Below are 19,794 nucleotides of genomic sequence, written 5' to 3'. Positions count from 1 at the left end.
ATTTAAAATAAATAAATAGAATGAAATAAAATATCTCTTCTTACTTGGGGTACCTGGGTGGCTCAGTTGGTTGGGGCAGCCAGCTCTTGGTTTCAGCTCAGGTCATGATCTTGGGGTCCTGGGATCTGGCCCTGGGCCAGGCTCCAAGTTCTGGGGAGTCTGCTTGGGAATCTCTTTGTCCCTCTCCTTCTGCTCCTACCCAAACCACCCCTAGCCCTACTTGCATTCTCTAAGATAAATCTTTAAAGAAAAATAAAATAAAATATCTCTTCTTATCTGTAAACTCATACATATACAAACAAATATTTCAAGCAAGCTGAAAAGTTGTTAAGTGGTAAAAATGCTAATTAAATTACAATACATATACTTAAAGACATAATAAAGAAATGTTACCGTTTTTAGATGTGATTTGTATGTTCTTCCTGGCATGAGATCCATGATTGTTGTTTAAGTGAGAAAAGCAAGTTTTAGAGTACTGTCCATCCTTTGATTCCAGCTTTCATAGAAACAACAAACACATCTACATATGTGTATATTTTTGTATGGGTGCAAGGTATCTTTTTAAATTCATGAGGAAAGGGGCGCCTGGGTGTCTCAGTCATTAAGCGTCTGCCTTCAGCTCAGGTCATGATCTCAGGGTCCTGGGATTGAGCCCCTCATCGGGCTCCCTGCTCGAAGGGAAGCCTGCTTCTCCCCCTCCCACTCCCTCTGCTTATGTTCCCTCTCTTGCTGTGTCTCTCTCTGTCAAATAAATAAATAAAATCTAAAAAAAAAAAAAAAAAAAGTAATGAGGAAAGCCATAGTGAATTACAAAATGGACAATTAATATTTGTTACTTGAAGAAACTAGAAAACATTTTATTTCTGTGGTTGTTAAAAGTGTTATTTTGCAATTTAAGCAGAGTAAATTTAGTCTTCCTCCACCTTTTTCTTCCATTCAGACCCTCAATGGTGAAAGCAGTCTTCCTTACTTGTCTACTGATTCAAATGCTAATCTCTTCCTGAAACACCCTCACAGAAAGAGAAATAATATTTTACCAGCTATCCAGGCATCTCTTACCCAGTCAAGCTGACACATAAAATTAGTCATCACAATTTAACATTAGCTATCTTGCTATTTTTAAAATTTATTCTATGTGTCTATTTTTATTGCTGTTATGTGAATTCATTTTCAGCTTTACTGGGAATATCTATATGATCAATTTTCTTTAAAAAAAAATGGGTATTGGGCGCCTCGGTGGCTCAGTCATGGGGCGTCTGCCTTTGGCTCAGGTCATGATCCCAGGGTCCTTGGATCGAGCCCCGCATCGGGCTCCCTGCTCGGCGGGAAGCCTGCTTCTCCCTCTCCCACTCCCCCAGCTTGTGTTCCCTCTCTCACTGTGTCTCTCTCTGTCAAATAAATAAATAAAATCTTTAAAAAAAAAATGGGTATTAAGGAGGGCACTTGTGATGAGCACTGGGTGTTATATGTAAGTGATGAATCACTACGTTCTACTCCTAAAACTAATGTTACACTGTATGTTAACTGGAATTTAAATAAAAACTTGAAACTACAAAAAAAGGATATGTAGTTTAGTTTTTAAATTTTCTTCAATATTAGCATTTGGTTATTATAATTATAATTAGATATAGAATTGTTTTTATAATATTTTTATTACAACAGTTATACAAGTTGCTATGGTTTTTAGAGGGTGGGATTGTCCGTCAATAATTTTTATCACCTCATCACATAATAAGGAAATGTGATCTTTCTTAAGTATAAATATTCCTTCTTGCTAGAACTTTGTAGAATTTTATTATTATTTTGGTGTTAATTTCCTCTGAATGTTTCCAATGAAGACACCATCAATCTAAAAAGTTTGTTTTTTTTTTTTTAATTAAGTAAACTGTTCTATTTATTCATCTGAATTCTTTTTCTTTCATATTTTTCTATATTCCTCTCTAGGGTCTATGTTGTTAAGCCTGTGTTTGCATTTATTTTAAATTCCCAAGCTCCCTGATAACTAAGTTTCATATTCATATTTTGTGGGAATGCTATCTTCTCAAGCTTTAATGAAGATATTTTTTAAGCTAATTGTATTTGTTTTTGCATTAATTTTCTCTCCTAATGGAGAGTTCATTTGTTTCAGCTGGTGTTCTTCTATGTTCCCCTCAAATATTTGGTGATTATGGATTTTCTGTATAAATTCTTAGTAGTAGTTAACATAGGTCAATATGAATAGTTTAACCTCCTTTTTTTTAAAAATCCCTCACCGAAACATTAAATGTTTTTCTTTCTTCAAACAGTGAATGCACTTTTAGTGTACTGATTTCTAGCTGTAGTTGTAATTATGCATTTGATTCAGGTGCAGCTTTCCTGCTGAATAGGAAGGAAGAGACCTTCTTCCAGTAAGGGTCAGAATTCATCCAGGGCACCTCTCAGCTTCTTTCTGCAGATGCAAAACCCTTTCTGAGAACCTACTTTCCTCCATCTCCTTGGAGAGGTATCCTTGCTAATTTATTCTGGGATAAACACTATAGTTACAGAAAATGATAGAAGGTAACTGACAGCATTAATGATATTCATACTTGACTTCAAGACACCCTCCTCTAGTTTCCTAGAACATGTTTCTTGATCTATGCATTTGGGAAGATTTGAAATCTCACTATTTTGAAGTTTCTTCATTTTGTCTATATTGGGTTGTGTAAGTTTCATATTAAGTTTGTCCTGTAAAGGCAATCGGATCTCGTTGGCTTTATACCCTCCAGAAATATCTCAATAGTTTATTCTTCCAAAGGAATCCCCTTGGTTTTTCATGAGCTCCCAGTCTTTAATTGATTTATTTACTTTATTTTGTGGTCATTCTATAATTTCAATGTGATTTCAGAAGGAAGAAGAAATTAAGACATTGTTAGCCACTTTGAAACCCCAAAATCTTACATCCCTTTTATCACAGTGAGGGAACAAAAGAGTTAATAGCAGTCAGGGTTTAGGGTATGACTACAGTTCTCGGAATTATATTTGCATTTATGTAAATAGCAATTGAAATTTAATCCCTGTTTGAACGGGTTGCACATTCTCAAATGTGATTATTTTAAACTTTATTATGATTAATTTTAATAAAATTACATACCAGTTTTCTGAAATCCAGCTTTCCAGTAACCAAAATCAAAGATATGATTAATGTAGCCACATGAAAAGTGCTTTTAAAAAATTAAGCAAGAAAATTCACTAATAAATTAAATGTGGATTTTATTAGTAAATAAAGTCAATTGGTTTCCCATAAATTACAACTAGATATTTCCTAGAATTTAAATTGAATGTAGAATAGAAATCCCGTAGAGAATTTAACTTTAATTCATAAGCTAACATGGCAATTTTTCAACTCATAACTTGAGAGTGAATGAAAAATCATTTGGGTTTCTTTTTAAAATGTGCAATCCAGGTCCCTGTCCCCCAGAATGCTAATGTGGTGCCCAAAAACTAAGTTTCTAACGAGAATCCCCATGTGGATTCTGATGAGAGACTATTCAAAGACAGTATGTATTCATTTTACCACTCAAAGCCTCAACAGAAATAATCAGATCTGATAATGCTGCAGCATTACTATGATAACAGTAATAGTAATAATAACAATAACAAGAGGAAACACAAATTGTTTTATAGTTATCAGGTGATATACAAACTTTAATGATTTCTCATAATCTTTATTTTTTTATTTTTTTCATAATCTTTATTTTAAAACATCAAAATTTCTACTAATTAAATTCACATTTCTGATAGACTTTAGTTTAAGAAAGAGGAACCTCATATTTGATGTCCTGTAGGTAGCAAGTGGTAATGCTCTCTGACACCAGAGATTTCTCTCATAGTCCTTCCTACTTGACACTCCTATCTAAAATCATAATTAATTAATTAAAAACATATGCATATTTCATATAATTACTATGTATCATGTTAGTGTATCACATCGCTAATAGACACCTTTACAATACTGATTTTTCCTATGAAAGAACAAGGTATTTACTTTCATTTATTTTAGTTTCCTTTTAAGACTTTCAATAATGCTTTATCTGTTGACTATCTAAAAATTTGTGACTATTTCTAAATATTTTCTTTCTGTTCTACTAAAATAGAGATTCTTTTTTTTATTATTATGTTTCTTACCTTACTATTAACTCTCATTAGGAAAAGTATTTTTTGTGTGAAATTAAATCTCCAGACGATCTAACAAATTTCTTCTTATTTTTATTATGTCTATTACTAGACATACCAGACATACTTATGTCTATTACTAGAATTTTCCAGGTGAAGCACCTGTAAACTTTGAAAAATTTGCACACTTGTCTAGTAGTTATGCCTCTCATGTAATCGTATGTTATTTGAATACATACTAATCAAAAACTGTGTTTGGCACTCTGACCAAGGCTGGAGTGAAAAACAAAACAAAACAAACAAACAAACAAAAACTGCCTCCTGAAGCTTGCAATTTAATGGAATTCTCAGGCATTGGTCAAAAAGTCATACAAAAATATAATTCCAGGCTGTGGTAAGTTAAGTAGATATGTAGGAAGTTTTGACAATGTATTGCAAGGGTGATGTGATTAACGGTTTAGGTGTTAGGGAAGAGCTGCTGTTACTAGAGGAAGCCTAAAATAAGAGCACTTTATACAGGCCACACTATTTGCAAGCTCCAGACATGAGGGAAAACAATGCACAGCCCACAGAGGAGGATGAGATAGAATAGTGTACTATCTGTTGCTATGTAAGAAATTATCCTCAAATTTAATGGCTTTAAATGAGAACTCTCTGTCTTCTAACAGTTTTTAGGAGTCAGAAATCAGAGTGTGACTTAGTTGAATGCTTCTGTCTCGAGTCAAGCCATTGGCTAGCTGGGGCTATGGTCACACTTAAAGACTCAAGGTGAAAAGCTGGGGTGAATCCTCTTATAAGCCCATTCAGATGGGTGTTGGTGGGCTTCAGTCCCTCCCCACCCCCATGTGAGCCCCTACAGGGCTGCTCCATATGTGTCATGATATGGTGAGCAAATACAAGAGAGTGTGAAAGACAGCATCCAAAATGGAAATCAATCTTTTTACAGCCTAATTTTGGAAATAACAACCCACCCCTTCTGCTGTGTTCTGAATGTTAGAAAAGGCTCTGTTAAGTCCAGTCCCCACAACCCACAGATTCCCCCATATATGTGTACACACTCAATCATTCAGATCTTCTCCACCTTGCTATCTCTTGTTTCTGTTTCCAGGGTGACCATAAACTCTGATTAACCACAAGAATTTTCCTGTGTGCACAGCCTGACAGTGCTTTGCAAAATGCCCATGTTGTGCTCCCCTACCTCATGAGGACTTCTCTGTTAAAGCTGATATAAGGCCTCATTTGACCCATTCACTTACACAACCTGAAAGTGCGTGTGTTAAGTCTCCATGAGGTAAACCGTAACAATAGGATTGGGTAAGTTGTGGTGAATTCATTCTTATTTCTCCCTTCTAATAGAAGGACCAGAAATGAAGTCACTATGAATTTTTGAGAATAACAATAGTATTCTGCTATTTTTCAATAATCCACATCTGTATTGGTTCTCCCTTCTTCCCTGCCTTCCCCCACTTTGCCCCTCACTTCTGTTCCCTAGAATTGAACACTACTTTCTGAGACTCAGGCTCAGCTTTCTGGAAAGACTATGCTACCAGTTGATACTTAGAATGCTAATATTTGGGCGCCTGGGTGGCTCAGTTGGTTAAGCGACTGCCTTCGGCTCAGGTCATGATCCTGGAGTCCCGGGATCAAGTCCCACATCAGGCTCCCTGCTCAGCAGGGAGTCTGCTTCTCCCTGTGACCCTCCTCCCTCTCATGCTCTCTGTCTCTCATTCTCTCTCTCGCAAATAAATAAAATATTTTTGTTGTTGTTGTTGCAAATAAATAAAATCTTAAAAAAATTAGAATGCTAATATTCAGGGTAGAATTTTGGAACTGGGTTTTACCCCCAACTAAAAGCAATAAGAAATCATGTAGTGGCACAATTACTAAGACTTTTACCTGTAATTTGGATGAGATTCGGATGGAAAGTGAAGAGTTGAAATATACAGTGGCTAAGGCACTTGAGTACTATGACAATCAAAAATAATTAAAAGGATTGTGAAGTAGGTTGGCTTTTTAAAAACTGTGGCCTATAAGAAAGTATTGTATACAGCTGTTATTTTTAAGTCAAATTTTAGTGTAAAATATATGACTTTCAGAAATTAAAAGTTTACATTCATATATCCTTTATCTAGAATCCAATTTCATTATTTTCTATATATATATCCCTTATCTCTATCTACCTAAACATATCTACATACAACAATACACATTTTGAATTACATATTTATTATTTGAAACTAAGTTTCTGATACTTCACACTTAAATATTTTAGCAGGCATTTCCTTTTGATAAAAGACATTGTATCCAACTATAGTAAAATGATTACACACAGGAAATTGAACATGATACACAAAGATGTTCTTTATTATGTATGTCATGTAGTCAGTATACCTATTTACCCCAAATATCCACCTGGGTATCTTTCATAGATATTTGCATTTGCTTGTTTTTGATCCAAGATCTCATAAAACACCACAGATTGGATTTGATAGTTATGTCTCTCTTATCCCCTCTACTCTGGAACAACCCCATCCTCCTTTCGTTTGTCTAACATGGAGGCTTTTGAAGTTGTGACCATGAGGGTTTTCTTCACTTACCTCGAAGTCCTGGGAATGGACTTTCTGAAGGCTTCAACTCCATCACTCTGAAATCCATCTCTGTGATGGCACTGAGGTCACAGGCTGTCTGTAGGGCAGATTCCTGGAAGATGAAGGATTCAGTTTAGAGCTGATGTTGTCAATACTGCTGTCCTTTTATTTCCCATTCTTGATATTGGCAAGGTTTCATTCTTTCTATGTGAAATTCTTTTGTTGTTGTTGTTGTCATCACTGTAACTGTAGGTTTATCAATTTGAATTTTGAATTTGAATATTGAACTTTTCAAAAAGTAACCTTTTACTTGCATTGATTTTGTCTATTTCTGTTTTCAATTTCTTTAATTTATTCTCTAGCCTTTATTCTTTCTTTATTTCTACTTGCTTTGGATTTAATTTGCTTACTTTTCATTAAATTTCTTAAGATGGAACTTTAGATTATTAATCTGAGACTTTCTTTTCTTTTCTTTTCTTTTTTTTTTTTTAGGCAGACTCCATGCCCAGGACAGAGCCCAACGCAGGGCTCAATCTCACAACCCTGAGATCATGACCTGCGTTGGAAGCTTCATTGACTAAGCCATCCAGATGCCCTTTTTTCTTTTCTAATATAAGTGTTTAATACTATAGATTATCCTGAAAGCACACTGTATCTCTATCCCACATATTGTTATATGTTGTATTTTTATTTGTATTAAATTCAAAAATTTAAAAATTGGGACATTTAATTTCCAAATACTTGAGGATTTTTCAGATATATTTTTATTGATTTATAATTAAATTCCATTATGCTATTAGAATATAATTGTTATGATTTCTGTTCTTTTAAATTGGGCAAGTGTTTATTTGTTCGTTTGCTTTAATGGCCTATGATATGGTATATCTTGATGGATGTTCAGTTTGTCTTTGAAAAGAATGTTTGTTCTGCTGTTATTGGGTGGATTGTCCTATAAATGTCAACCAAGACTGTTCAGTTGGTAATATTCAAATCTTCTAAACTCTTACTGATTTTTCTATTTGTTCTATCAACTGCTGAGAAAGGATTGTGGAGTCTCCAATTTTAAATTTATACTTCCTTGTTCATTTTACTAGCATCCATTTTTGCTCCTTTCTTTTGATGCTCTGTTATTAAGAACATAGACATTCAGGGTCAGGATGTCTTCTTGAAGAACTGACACTTAACCCTGATGTAATGTTGCATTTTTTAATCCTGATTATGTACTTGATTGTAAATTTCTTATAGACAAATAGAATTGGATTTTGCTATTTGATCCAATCTGATAATTGCAGTTCTAAGAAAGTTGTATTTAAGCTGTTCATAGTTAATGTGACTATGGATGTAGTTGGATTAAAATATACCAATTTGCTAGCTGCTTTCTACTCATTTCATCTAATCTTTGCATACTCTTGCTCTGCCTTCTTTGGTGTTAAATGAACATTATCTATTATATCATTTACTTCCTCCATTGGCTTATTACTTATACATCTTTCATGCATTTTTAGTGATTTCCTTAGGATTTAAAATACACAACTTTATATCTTTTAATCAATCGGGTTCTACCTTCAAATGACATACTGCTTCACCTATTATATGAGGACCGTAAAACTGGCCTTCAAATGTCATTAAGTCCAGCACTGTTACTCTTCATTCAGATTTAGGCTTCTGTTTTGTGGTGGAGATAAAGGAGGAGGATCTATGTTGAAGGACATCACTGAGAAGATGTGGGTGCCCATTGACCTATGAGCTGGATGTGGGGCAATCTGAGGCTCCCTACCCCTATCCTTGTCTTTGGGATGGGGGTTCTCCTTGCCTTTTCTGTACCCAGGGGCTGCTCCAAGTATATAGCCTTGAGATGTAGATGTGGTGTTGAGAACACCTGCCTGGTATATGTTACTGAACCCAGTTATGACCTCTATATAAACTTCTAAGATTTGTGGGAGGGAGAAGGTGCTGGGATCTGTTAATCTTATCACCCAAGACAAGACTCTTGTGTAAGTTCCCTTTGGTTATTAAAACTGCCACCTACCAACCTGGAGTGGCCTCTATCTTTCTTCAGTTGCTCCTGGCCCTCTGTTTTAAGGGGCCCCGATTCAGATCACAACCCAGAAGCACCCCAGGAGTTTACTAAGCAACAATCTGGGTGGAGATACCGGCCTCTTCCACATGGGTATTGTTTCCTTCCCCTAGTCTGCATTAGAATGGGCACGTCCTAGTGACCTTTAAACCTTTGTTGTGAGAGGCCAGTGGGGTTCCTGAAGAAATAAATTTTCAGAGTAGACAAACTCCTCCAATTTTTTCAGTGCACAGATGTTTCACTTGGTCCTGCCTACCTATAATTATCCTTCTCCAATTTGTCAGCTATACTAGCTAAATTCTTACCAATGTCCTGCTGTGTCTACCAATTTTGTTTTGTTTTGTGTTGTTTTAAAAATGGTGTTTTATCTGTATATAAAAGTACTATTTCATTATTTGGAACATTAGTGTGTCTCTTAGATGTCACTTTCTAAAAGACAACTTCACATCTGACTCTGACAAATTTTAAATTCTTAAGTGTATTAATGCTAGAATTTTCACATGATAACAAATGTTACACTGAAAATATTTTATGATGAAAAGCCTTTGGAATGAAATGCCCTTGGAATACTGCAAACAATGTTTTAAAGTATTAAACAGGGAAGTTTTTAAACCAAAGTATTTAGTAAGTTTCTCACAAGTTGATATGCCAACTTAGATACATACCTCACTAAGAATGATTGTTTCTATCATAGAACAGTCCTATGCTGAGATCTATTTCATTACTGAAATAGCTGAATATCAGTGTGTTATTGGGGGATATATAGCCAGTTGTATTTTCATAATGTGCAGTATACTTTATAATAAATACTCAAGGACTTTAAACTACTATAGCTAAGTGATTTACCCTTGAGATTCAAGGATTACTGTTATGTATTTTGACTTTCGTATTTTATATAATAGTAAGTTCATTTGGTCCAGACCGAGATATTTTCAAGTGACTACAATAATTCCAGTACCAAACAGTTTAGGAAGTAATTGCTTTGAATCTCATTTTTTTTTTTTTTTTTTATTACCCATCATCTACACTATGCTATCCAGACAAGAGAACAGTGAAGTAAAAGCACATTGTTGATTTTCTGGTTACATTACAAAGTCTTTTTATTAACATTCATTGATGTGCTTGAATTTTTTTAAGTTCAAGGACTAAGAACATCGAAAGTAGAAAACAGTGTGCTTTTAACTGTTGTTTTTAGATGGCCTCTGTTATAGAATTTCTATTTTTGAATGATAGTCACAAAATGCCACAAAAGTCAGATGTATAAATATTATATAGATTATGATATATTCATTCCAAATTTAATTTAATCCTAATTTTAGGAAAGATACTGAACATAACAGGAACAGAAAGTCAAGTTAAGATCTTGATTTGACATATGTAAAGTTATGATTTAAGATAAGGCAAAAGATTATGCATTCACACCATTCTACATTTCATAATATGTAGGGCCTAGAACTGTCAACACTTTTGAGATATTTGGCTTAATCGCATAAAGTTACCATTTAGGGGGCGCCTGGGTGGCTCAGTTGGTTAAGTGACTGCCTTCGGCTCAGGTCATGATCCTGGAGTCCCGGGATCGAGTCCTGCATCGGGCTCCCTGCTCAGCGGGGAGTCTGCTTCTCCCTCTGACCTCCCCCCTCTCATGTGCTCTCTCTCATTCTCTCTCTCAAATAAATAAATAAAATCTTTAAAAAAAAAAAGTTACCATTAAGAATTTCAAGAATTTTTCAGAATGCTTAACAATTTAAAACATCATAAACTATTAGTTATCTGGAATTTACAAATTAAAGCTGAATTCCCTATCTGAAGCTTAGTGACTATTGATTTCTTTGATCCAAACAAAATGAAAATTTCAGGACACCAAGGCACGGTTCAGTCAAGTAAGTTCAATTTCCCTTATTTTCTCTATTAAGTAGGAGACAAAAAATACTAAGATATAAACTATGTGTTCTTCTGCCTGATGATAATATGTCAGACACAGTGGTGTTCACCAATCCAGTGTATTCAGCCCCACTATTTTCTGAGTAATTTTTCATCTAGGGAAAGCAATGTAGTTTGGTTCCAACAATGAGATGAAAATAAGTCACTGAGCGGAGCTGTTGGGAATATTTTAAGGAATGGCCAGATTCCATGGACATGCACTTGTGCTTTTGCATTTAGGCACTGGCTGGCTCATTCAGTAGATCAAGTGACTCTTTATCTCAGGGTCATGAGTTCAAGCCCCATGTTGGATGTGGAGCCTACTTAAAAAAAGAGATAGATTGATCAAGTCTATATAATCCCATCTATTCACTCTTTTTGTTGTTGTGTTGAAGTGCTGTTCTCTTTTTTTAAGAAGTGTGGAGTGCACTTGAAATGAAAGAATTATAGTTTATGAATTATTGATTTATAGGAATGATGTGTTCAATCAATCCAAAAATATTAACTAAATAACCATTATGTCCGATGATTTTTATGCATAAATTTACCTATATTGCCATAAGACAATGCATATTTTGAATGTATCAAATTGTTTTACACACACACACATAAATTAAGACTACAGCATGATTATTAAATTTCACCTCTAAATATCTTAGTAGGTGATTAAATAGTAGTAATACAGAATATAATTAATAGTACCAGCCATCATTTCATCACCCACTCATAGTCTGAAAACATATTGAATGAAGAGTCAGTGCTTTATTTATCTGAGTTCCTCAAGCAACTAACAAAGTACCTAATACTTAGGCAAATGAAAATGCTATTGGAATGAACTGTATCTTAATATTTATAAAATTTAAGTGAGAACAGGGCCAAGGATATTTGTATATCTGAATAGTTATGTTTTGCCATTTTGATGAAATTTTCAAAATAACACTGAAAAGTCAAAATTACATTTAATTCCTAATTACTTGACATCTTTCATTCTCTAAACAAATATTACATGAGCACTTACCATGCAACAAGTATTGTTCAAGACTTTTAGGATATAGAAATAAACAGATAGAGCCTTTAACTTTAAGAATTTCCTGGACACATTAGAACGTTTTGCAGGTATAGTACCTGAAGATGCCTATTAGAAATTTATTCAGCATCCAGCAAAGGGCAGAAGAGGAAGTGCTTAATTCAAGGTAAGTCATTTGTTATTTGTCTGATTTGTCCGATTGCCAGGGAGAAAAATCATTGAAATTGGCTTAAGGGAAATGTAATGTGGTATTATTGTTTAATTATGCTTAAATGGGAAATGAAATATTTAATATGGATACATTAAATCATTTTATGATGAGCAAATTAAATGTTTTTGCATTGAGTTTTTTTTTTAATTTTTTTTGAAGTGAAATTTAAATTTTATTTTTTTGAAAGCATTTGAGTATTTATTGAATTTTTGTTTGTTTCAGGCTTTTATTTAAATTCTAGTCAGTTGACATATAGTGTAATATTGGTTTCAGGAGTAGAATTTAGTGATTCATCACTTACATATAACACCCAGTGCTCATCACAAGTGCCCTCCTTAATACCCATCACCCATTTAGCCCATCCCCCAACCACTTTTCTTACTAATGACAATGTATCCATGTTAGTTATGAACTTTAGAAAAAAATATAAATGACAAAAGAGGAGTGAGTTGTGTTTTTTGTTATTGAACAGGGGAAATATGCTTTAGGCAGTAGCCGCTGAAGATGCAATTTGCAGTGTTGTGAAAACTCATGGAACCTTTGAACAAAGACAAGTAGTTCAGTAGAGCCAGAGCAGAGAGTTTTTGTACAGAGTAGTGACAAGGGATGAGTCTGAAAAGCAAGTAGGAGCAGGATCACAAACGGTCTCAAACATATTGCCAAAAAGGATTTCATTTAAAACTAGACTGTGGGAAGCCAATGACAGATGTAAATTGCAGAGGAATGACCATATTTCCATTTCAGAATAATCACACTGGCAGCAACATAGAGGATGGTCACAAAGGGAGGCCAGAATTTGAGTATGCAAGCGAAGAGATAATGATCACCAGCATTAGCCCAATGCCAGTGGAAATTGGGTGAAGGAGAGAGCTTCAAAAAAGATTTAAGACATAAAGTTGGCAAGATTTTCTGATTGATTTGAAATGAAGGGAAGGGACAGCAAAGAAAGATTCAAGAACCACCCCAATTTGCTGGCCCCCGAAACTTATCACATATACTTGTAATAACTATGAATTGAGATGAAAAAATCTTATTTATACTTAGATTTTCAGAATTAACCTAAATATTTCCTAATGAAGTTTGCCTATAAATTATGCTTACCTCTATTTTCCTTTCTAGCACTCAACAGCAGTAACTTTACTTTTCACGTACTCATTGTTTGTAAATGTAGTATTCCTTGTTCAAAAATTACTAAGAATTTCAAGACATTCACAGCAGAGAAATAAACCAAGCATGAGGTCCTTTCTATGTACAAGACCCTTCATGACTTCACAGGTCAAATACCCATGAAGCTGGCCTTGTTGTGGCCCTTTAAACCTAAATTTCTAAAGGGATTGAGACCTTGGTAATCATTCCTTTCTCTGGCGGGGGTTGCCACATTCATCCATTCACAGTTGCAATTGAGTAAGCACCAAATTTTATCATGAAAATGCATAATAAATTATGCATTTATGAATTGAGCATGAGGATTTGTATTAATACTGAGATTATAGATGGGGGAATGGTAAAGTGGAGCTTAGAATTCCCTAAATTATAAAAATGAGGAAATTGATCTTTAAAAAAAGTTTCAACATCTATGCCAGTTGAATTGTATCCTTTCTTTTTTTTTTTTTTTTTTTTTTTTTTAGAGAGAGAGAGAGAGCATGTGGAGTGGGCATGTAGGGGGTGGGGAAGGGAGGAGCAGAGGGAGAGGGAGAAGAGAGAATCTTAAGCAGGCTCCATGCCCAGTGTGGAGCCCCATGTGGAGTTTGATCTCAAGATCCCAAGATTGTGACCCAAGCTGAAATCAAGAGTTGTATGCTCAACTGACTGAGCCACCCAAGAGCCCCTGAATTGTATTCATTTAACTATAAATTACTTTCTTTTCATTTCAAATTGGATTCTCCTATTTCCTGAAAAGACCTTTGATTTAAAAAAAAAAAAAATACATGTATATATATTGAAGTTTTGTGATTACACATATTATAAACTAATTGAATTGAAAATTGGTGTTTAAAGGTCTTGGGGTGCCTGGGTGGCTCAGATGGTTAAGCGTCTGCCATCGGCTCAGGTCATGATCTCAGGGTCCTGGGATCGAGTCCCATATCGGGCTCCCTGCTCCTTGGGAGCCTGCTTCTCGCTCTGCCTCTCTCTCTCTCTCTCATGAATAAATAAATAAAATCTTTAAAAAAAAAAAAAGGTCTTATGTTCTTAGAGTTGACAGTTTGTGAAGAAAAAAAATTGAAAAAACTTAATGGAAAATATGAAACTTATTTGCTTAAGAATAAAAACATTCTTCTGAAAAAATGAATATGCTCTGTCCAGTAAAAATAATAAGTATTTACAAAGTACCTTCTAGGCACAAGGAAAAATTCTAATTGCCTTGCATAGATTTACTCATCCTAATATACATGCACTCATTTCATGGATGAGAAAACAGAATGAATAAATTTATGTGAAAATCTTTATTTTAAGATTAATTACAGATTAGTAAAATTAATGTGTTGCTATAAATTAAATTGTTTTGAATTACTTACTCCTAAATTTTTATTATAATTATACTCAAAAAGAGAATTATACTCTTATGTTTGATTAGAGAGGAGAGTGTCCACCTTTCAGGAAGTAGATACTCTAAGTTTATGTAAAACGCCATCACCTGGGAAAAGGCTGCCTATCGTAATCTGTTCATTTTTGTTTGTTTTTTTTTTAAATAATAGCTTTATTGAGATATAATTTATATACTGCGAATTTTACCACTTCAAAGTATACAATGTCTGTTAGTAGTGGTAAAACATTCATTGTTTAGTATAATCACAGAGTTCTGCAAGCATCACCACTACCTAATTTTGGAATGTTTTCATCACCTCAAAAAGAAATTCCACACCCTTTAGCAGCATCTCTCCCAGCCCTTCCTCTCCATTACTCCTATTCAACTGGTAATTTTTTCAAAACTTAGGAAAACCATGTTGAACCTTAACCTAAGACTTCATTTTTTATGTTTTTTGTGTGTGTGTGTTTAAGCTTTGAAAAACTTAAGTTTATGAGAATGTTGCTTTTGAGAGAATTACAATGCCAAATATTGAGAGTTTTATATGAATGTTAATTTAAATGTGTTATACTGGATAGTATCATAAAATTCAGTTTTTTTTTCCTCATGTAGCATGTTAAAGATGGGCTGCTTATAAATTTTAATCTTTTAAAATGATTCTGCATTGAATTTTTATGGTAATTGTGCGTTTACCAGAAAACATAAGACACTAAGAGTTCTGTCCTCTCTCGCTCCTCCTTTTGCCTTTCAGATAAGGAGATCATGACTCTCCAGAAATTCCTGGGACGCCCTACATACCTTTATTTTGGGGATGGATAGTAACAATAAACTATTTCCATCCTCAAAATTACCACTGAAACTGCCATGGTAGATTTATAAAGAAACAATTTAAGAGTACTAATGAGAAAGAAAATTATCTTAGGTCATGATAGAAAAGAAGAAAAAAAGATGCAGTCAGAAGATAGGAAGTCAGATTCAAAGCACTCTTGTAAGATCAACATACATGATAGTTTAGCACACTTTTTTCAGTATATTTTTAGATGAATATGGATTTAGGACATACCCTACTCCCATGTATATTGCTATTTTTGGAAAATGATGGCATATTTTATATCAGTTTCAAGAATGACTGAAATTCGGGGCGCCTGGGTGGCTCAGTCGTTAAGCGTCTGCCTTCGGCTCAGGTTGTGATCCCAGGGTCCTGGGATCGAGCCCCGCATCGGGCTCCCTGCCCTGCGGGAAGCCTGCTTCTCCCTCTCCCACTCCCCTGCTTGTGTTCCCTCTCTCGCTGTGTCTCTCTCTTCAAATAAATAAATAAAATCTTTTGAAAAAAAAAAAAGAATGACTGAAATTCAAGGTGAATGTGGGGCCAACCCCTCAATTTTATAATGAGTTCTAATAAAGTTTGTCTTGATCCTTTATTTGACATATTACATTAAACAACTAGGAATGTTTTATTATTTGTGAAGCCGGGTTTAAACCTTTGCTGAGAAAGAGAAAATCTGTTATATTGAGTTATAATCAGAACCAAGTAACTTAAAATCCCTGACTTATTGGTGACTAGGAAGGGAGGGAGTAAATGTGTGGAAAGAGCATAAATCTTCAAGTCCCTGATAGAGAAGTATATGCTTTTTCCTCTTCAATTGTAACTATTAGGCTCATTTTATGCTAGTGCCCTCACCTTAAAGAGTTCTTTTGTCATAGAATGTTATTTATTTGTTATCTAGAATCTTCTCATAGTCATTCAGTTAAATCCAGTGAACACTGGGAATTCTTCCTAAGTGACAAAGTGCTGGGTTAGGAATACGACAAGGATTAGGAAATCTATATCTTCAAGGTAATAAGAATTAAATGATGGATTATCCATATAAACAAATGGTTTTGTGTATGAAAAAATAAATGCTAAAGTATAAATTTTTACTAAGTTATGCTTTGAAAGCTTAAAGTGAGTGTGTTTGTCTCCCTTTTGTTTTCTAGGAGTGCACACCTATACTGTATAGTAAATATGAGTAAAAATTAATAATATAAATAAATATGTGCATTAAAATTGCACTGCATTAAAGTAGGTGATGGATGTTAGCCTTCTGTGACCATTTCAAGTGACCTCAAGGAGGTATCAAAAATAAGAACCAGAAAACTATTTAGGCAGAGGCTTGCAGGCAAAATTTTTGAATAATAAGACATGATAGAAACATAATGTATTAAGATGACTTAAGGGTCTTTCATGTGTCCATGTGGAAAGCAGTAAACCTTCGTTTTTACAACCAAACAAATTATACCTTATGACACATGATTGTACCTTGGAGAACTGCTTGCAAGCCCCTATACCCCATCCCCTTTTTGCAATCCCCTATGAGCTAACAGCTTTGGAACAGTTCTTCAAAGCAATCTGAAAGATTGTCTTCTGGGCTATAGTTCTCAATAAGAAAAAAAAAAAAAAAAAAAAAAAGCATTTACTAACCTATTTTGACATTGGCTCAATAATTATCTGAAGGTTAAAATATGAAGCATTAGTTTGCAGGTATATAAGGCAAGGTTATATGGCAATGATTTTATATAGTTACATTAATGTCTGAGGAAAAGAATAGTGAGGTAAGGCATGGAGCTATCGGCTGGGGATGAACCATCCATTCCTGAAGGGAGGGTGCAAGGCTGGGCACAGACTCTGGAGTTAATCTGCCTAGTTGGAAACTTGATGTCTTAATTACTTGGATGCCCTTGGCCAAATTGCTTACTTGTCTCCACGTAAATTTCTGTATATATGAAATGTGTCTGAGAGGTAATGCAGGCTTCAGTGAGATGACATATGTAAGCACTGGTTTTCTCTGAACCAAAAAATACAATCTGCTATTAATTTATCAAACTAGTCATTCATAAATACTTTTGTTATTTGATTAATATTTACTTGTTCATACTGTGTATCAATTAATATTTAAAACAATTGCCCTTTGGTACTCAAATGACCATTTTTGCCTCATGTTATTGTCAGTGTTTCTCTCTGTATGTCATAATAAGTTAGACATTCTTTTATGAGTTTTTAACTCAGAATATTTGGTTCTGGTGAACTTCAACACTTATAGATTTGCTACCTTAAAATATTTCTAATTTATCATTTTTTAGTCAATTGATGTTTAGTTACTCAAATACTCCAAGATAAAACTTAAGATGCCAGGCTTAACATATATTATTTCTCAAGAGAAGTACAAACAATTAGAGAATACTAACAAATTTAGCTTTCAGCATAAAAAGTACCAGGGTATACGGTCATGATTTTTTCTGGGCTGGGAGTAAAGGAAAGGAGACAGTGACATCATTTCTAATCTAAAGGGCTCCTTTGAGCAGAAAGGACATTGTGTGGGGTTAGAGGCATGAGGAAAGTGCCAAAATTCCCCACTTCCTCTGTAGTTGATAAAAAAGTTTGCTATACCCATGGATATCTTTACCATCAGTTACCTGGGTGGGTGAGGGGGAGTGCAAATGGATGTGGCCTCAGTGATCATAAGCAGGAAAGTTTGGCTAGGCCACTAGAAGGATCTCTCTTATAGAGGCATGAAACTTGGGGGCTCCATGCATCCACAATACAGGAGATTTAATAAGCCATGAAATGAATCCACTCACAATGCTAGAATTAATAGTATCATAAAAGATGGAATGTCCACTTCTTCAAGTAAGCCTCAAAATGAATCCAAAACAGAGCAAAAAAACAAGTCTCAGCTAAGCAGAAAGGGGAGTTCAAGGAAAATTAGTAGTGATATGATAACAAATGGAACATATGGGCAGATTTATCCACGAGTATGCAAGGAGAAAAGAAATTGCCAGACAACAATAGAAAAATTCTTCTTCATATTTTTTTTTAGAAAACTAACATGAAAAAGACAGAGAAGAACCAAATTTTAAAGAAAACCTAATTCAAGGTACAGAAGAAATTTCCCCATAGAGATTTATTAATAAAATACATCCAATAAACAGGAACTCAAAGTTGAAAGAAAAATTATAAAAGCCCATAGGGAATAAAGCAGACCTCACACAGAACTGATAAAAGATTACACATGCAAGGAAATGAATTGATACAGCTGAAAATGGATTCACTGACAAAAAGAAAAGTAAAAACTTCCAAAATGATGTAGTTTAAAAAAAATAGGAATAGGATAACAAACAATGAGGACAGAAAAAAACCCATCCCATTTAAAGATAATTGGTATTTCTAGACCCCTTAACAGTGAGGAGAAGATTTTAAAATAACATTTTCCTGAAAGGAAATTCATAAAAGAAGGAATAACTGAATTTGAAGCCTACAAGAAAGAGCACACAAGGCAGTGACACAGATAATTGACACTGAAACATATCCATTTTAAGTTGCAGAACATCAGATAAAAAAAGAATTTAGGCAACCAGTCAGAAGGAAAAAAATCACTTTTGTGGGTGAAATTCAAGCTGGGCCCAGATCTCTTATGAGTGCCAATCAGTGCCAGAAGATAAATGAGCCATCAGCACATTTCTCAGATAACTAAAATATCACTCCATTTTAACTAAGGTGTTGTTCAACTATAAAAACAGAATACATACATTGTCAAACCTGAAAATTTGAAAACAAAGTCTAACACCCATTGGTCTTTCTTGCAGACAAAATCCAGCCAAACAAAATACTTACAGAGAAGCAAGCAAAAGACTAAGTGAGATTTCTTCATAGAAGACAAAGGGGTCATGTCTGAAAAGTTCTGAAATAAAGCGGGAAATAAAACTTTTCTACCTAGTATTTTTTTAACTGAATAAAGGCAACACTCAAGCATTCACAAACATGCAGAAAAACACCAGTAAATTGCTTTCACAAATATGTTTTTAAAGATTTATTTATTTTAGAGACAGAGAGTGGAGGGGAGTGGCCAAGGGAGAGGGAGAAAGAGAATTTCAAGCAGACTCCCCACTGAGCTCAGAGCCCATTGTGGGTCTGGCTCCATCTCACCACCTGAGATCAGGACCTGAGCTTAAACCCAGAGTTGGAGAGTTAAGCAACTGAGCCATCTAAGTGCCCATGCTTTCACAAATATTAAAACAAAACAAAAAAAAAAACAAATAATTAAGACAATAAAATCCAATGAACTAAGGAAATGGATATGACAAAATAACTTGTGACTACAGAAACTTTAGCAAAGAGACTGATGGATGTGTTGAATTATTGTGAGAGGTCAAATGTGCACTACCAAGGAAAACTAAGAAACGTGAAGACTTTGATATATTAGAATTGCTATCAATGAAGTAATGGGAACTATCAGAAATATTCTGGCATTTTCTCTACTTATACATATGGGA

At 34.6% G+C, this 19,794-nt stretch overlaps 1 pseudogene; it reads right to left on the bottom strand.

Annotated features, from left to right (window-relative positions):
- The window catches only part of LOC118006215, a 166,494-nt pseudogene that overhangs the window by 119,069 nt on the left and 27,631 nt on the right, over nucleotides 1-19,794 (bottom strand).

This window comes from Mirounga leonina, unplaced genomic scaffold, assembly GCF_011800145.1.
Source record: "Mirounga leonina isolate KUSES-001 unplaced genomic scaffold, KU_Mleo_1.0 Mir_95, whole genome shotgun sequence".
Classification (NCBI taxonomy): Eukaryota; Metazoa; Chordata; class Mammalia; order Carnivora; family Phocidae; genus Mirounga; species Mirounga leonina.
Note: the sequence above shows the minus strand (reverse complement) of the source record. Positions and strands in the feature narration are given on the sequence as shown.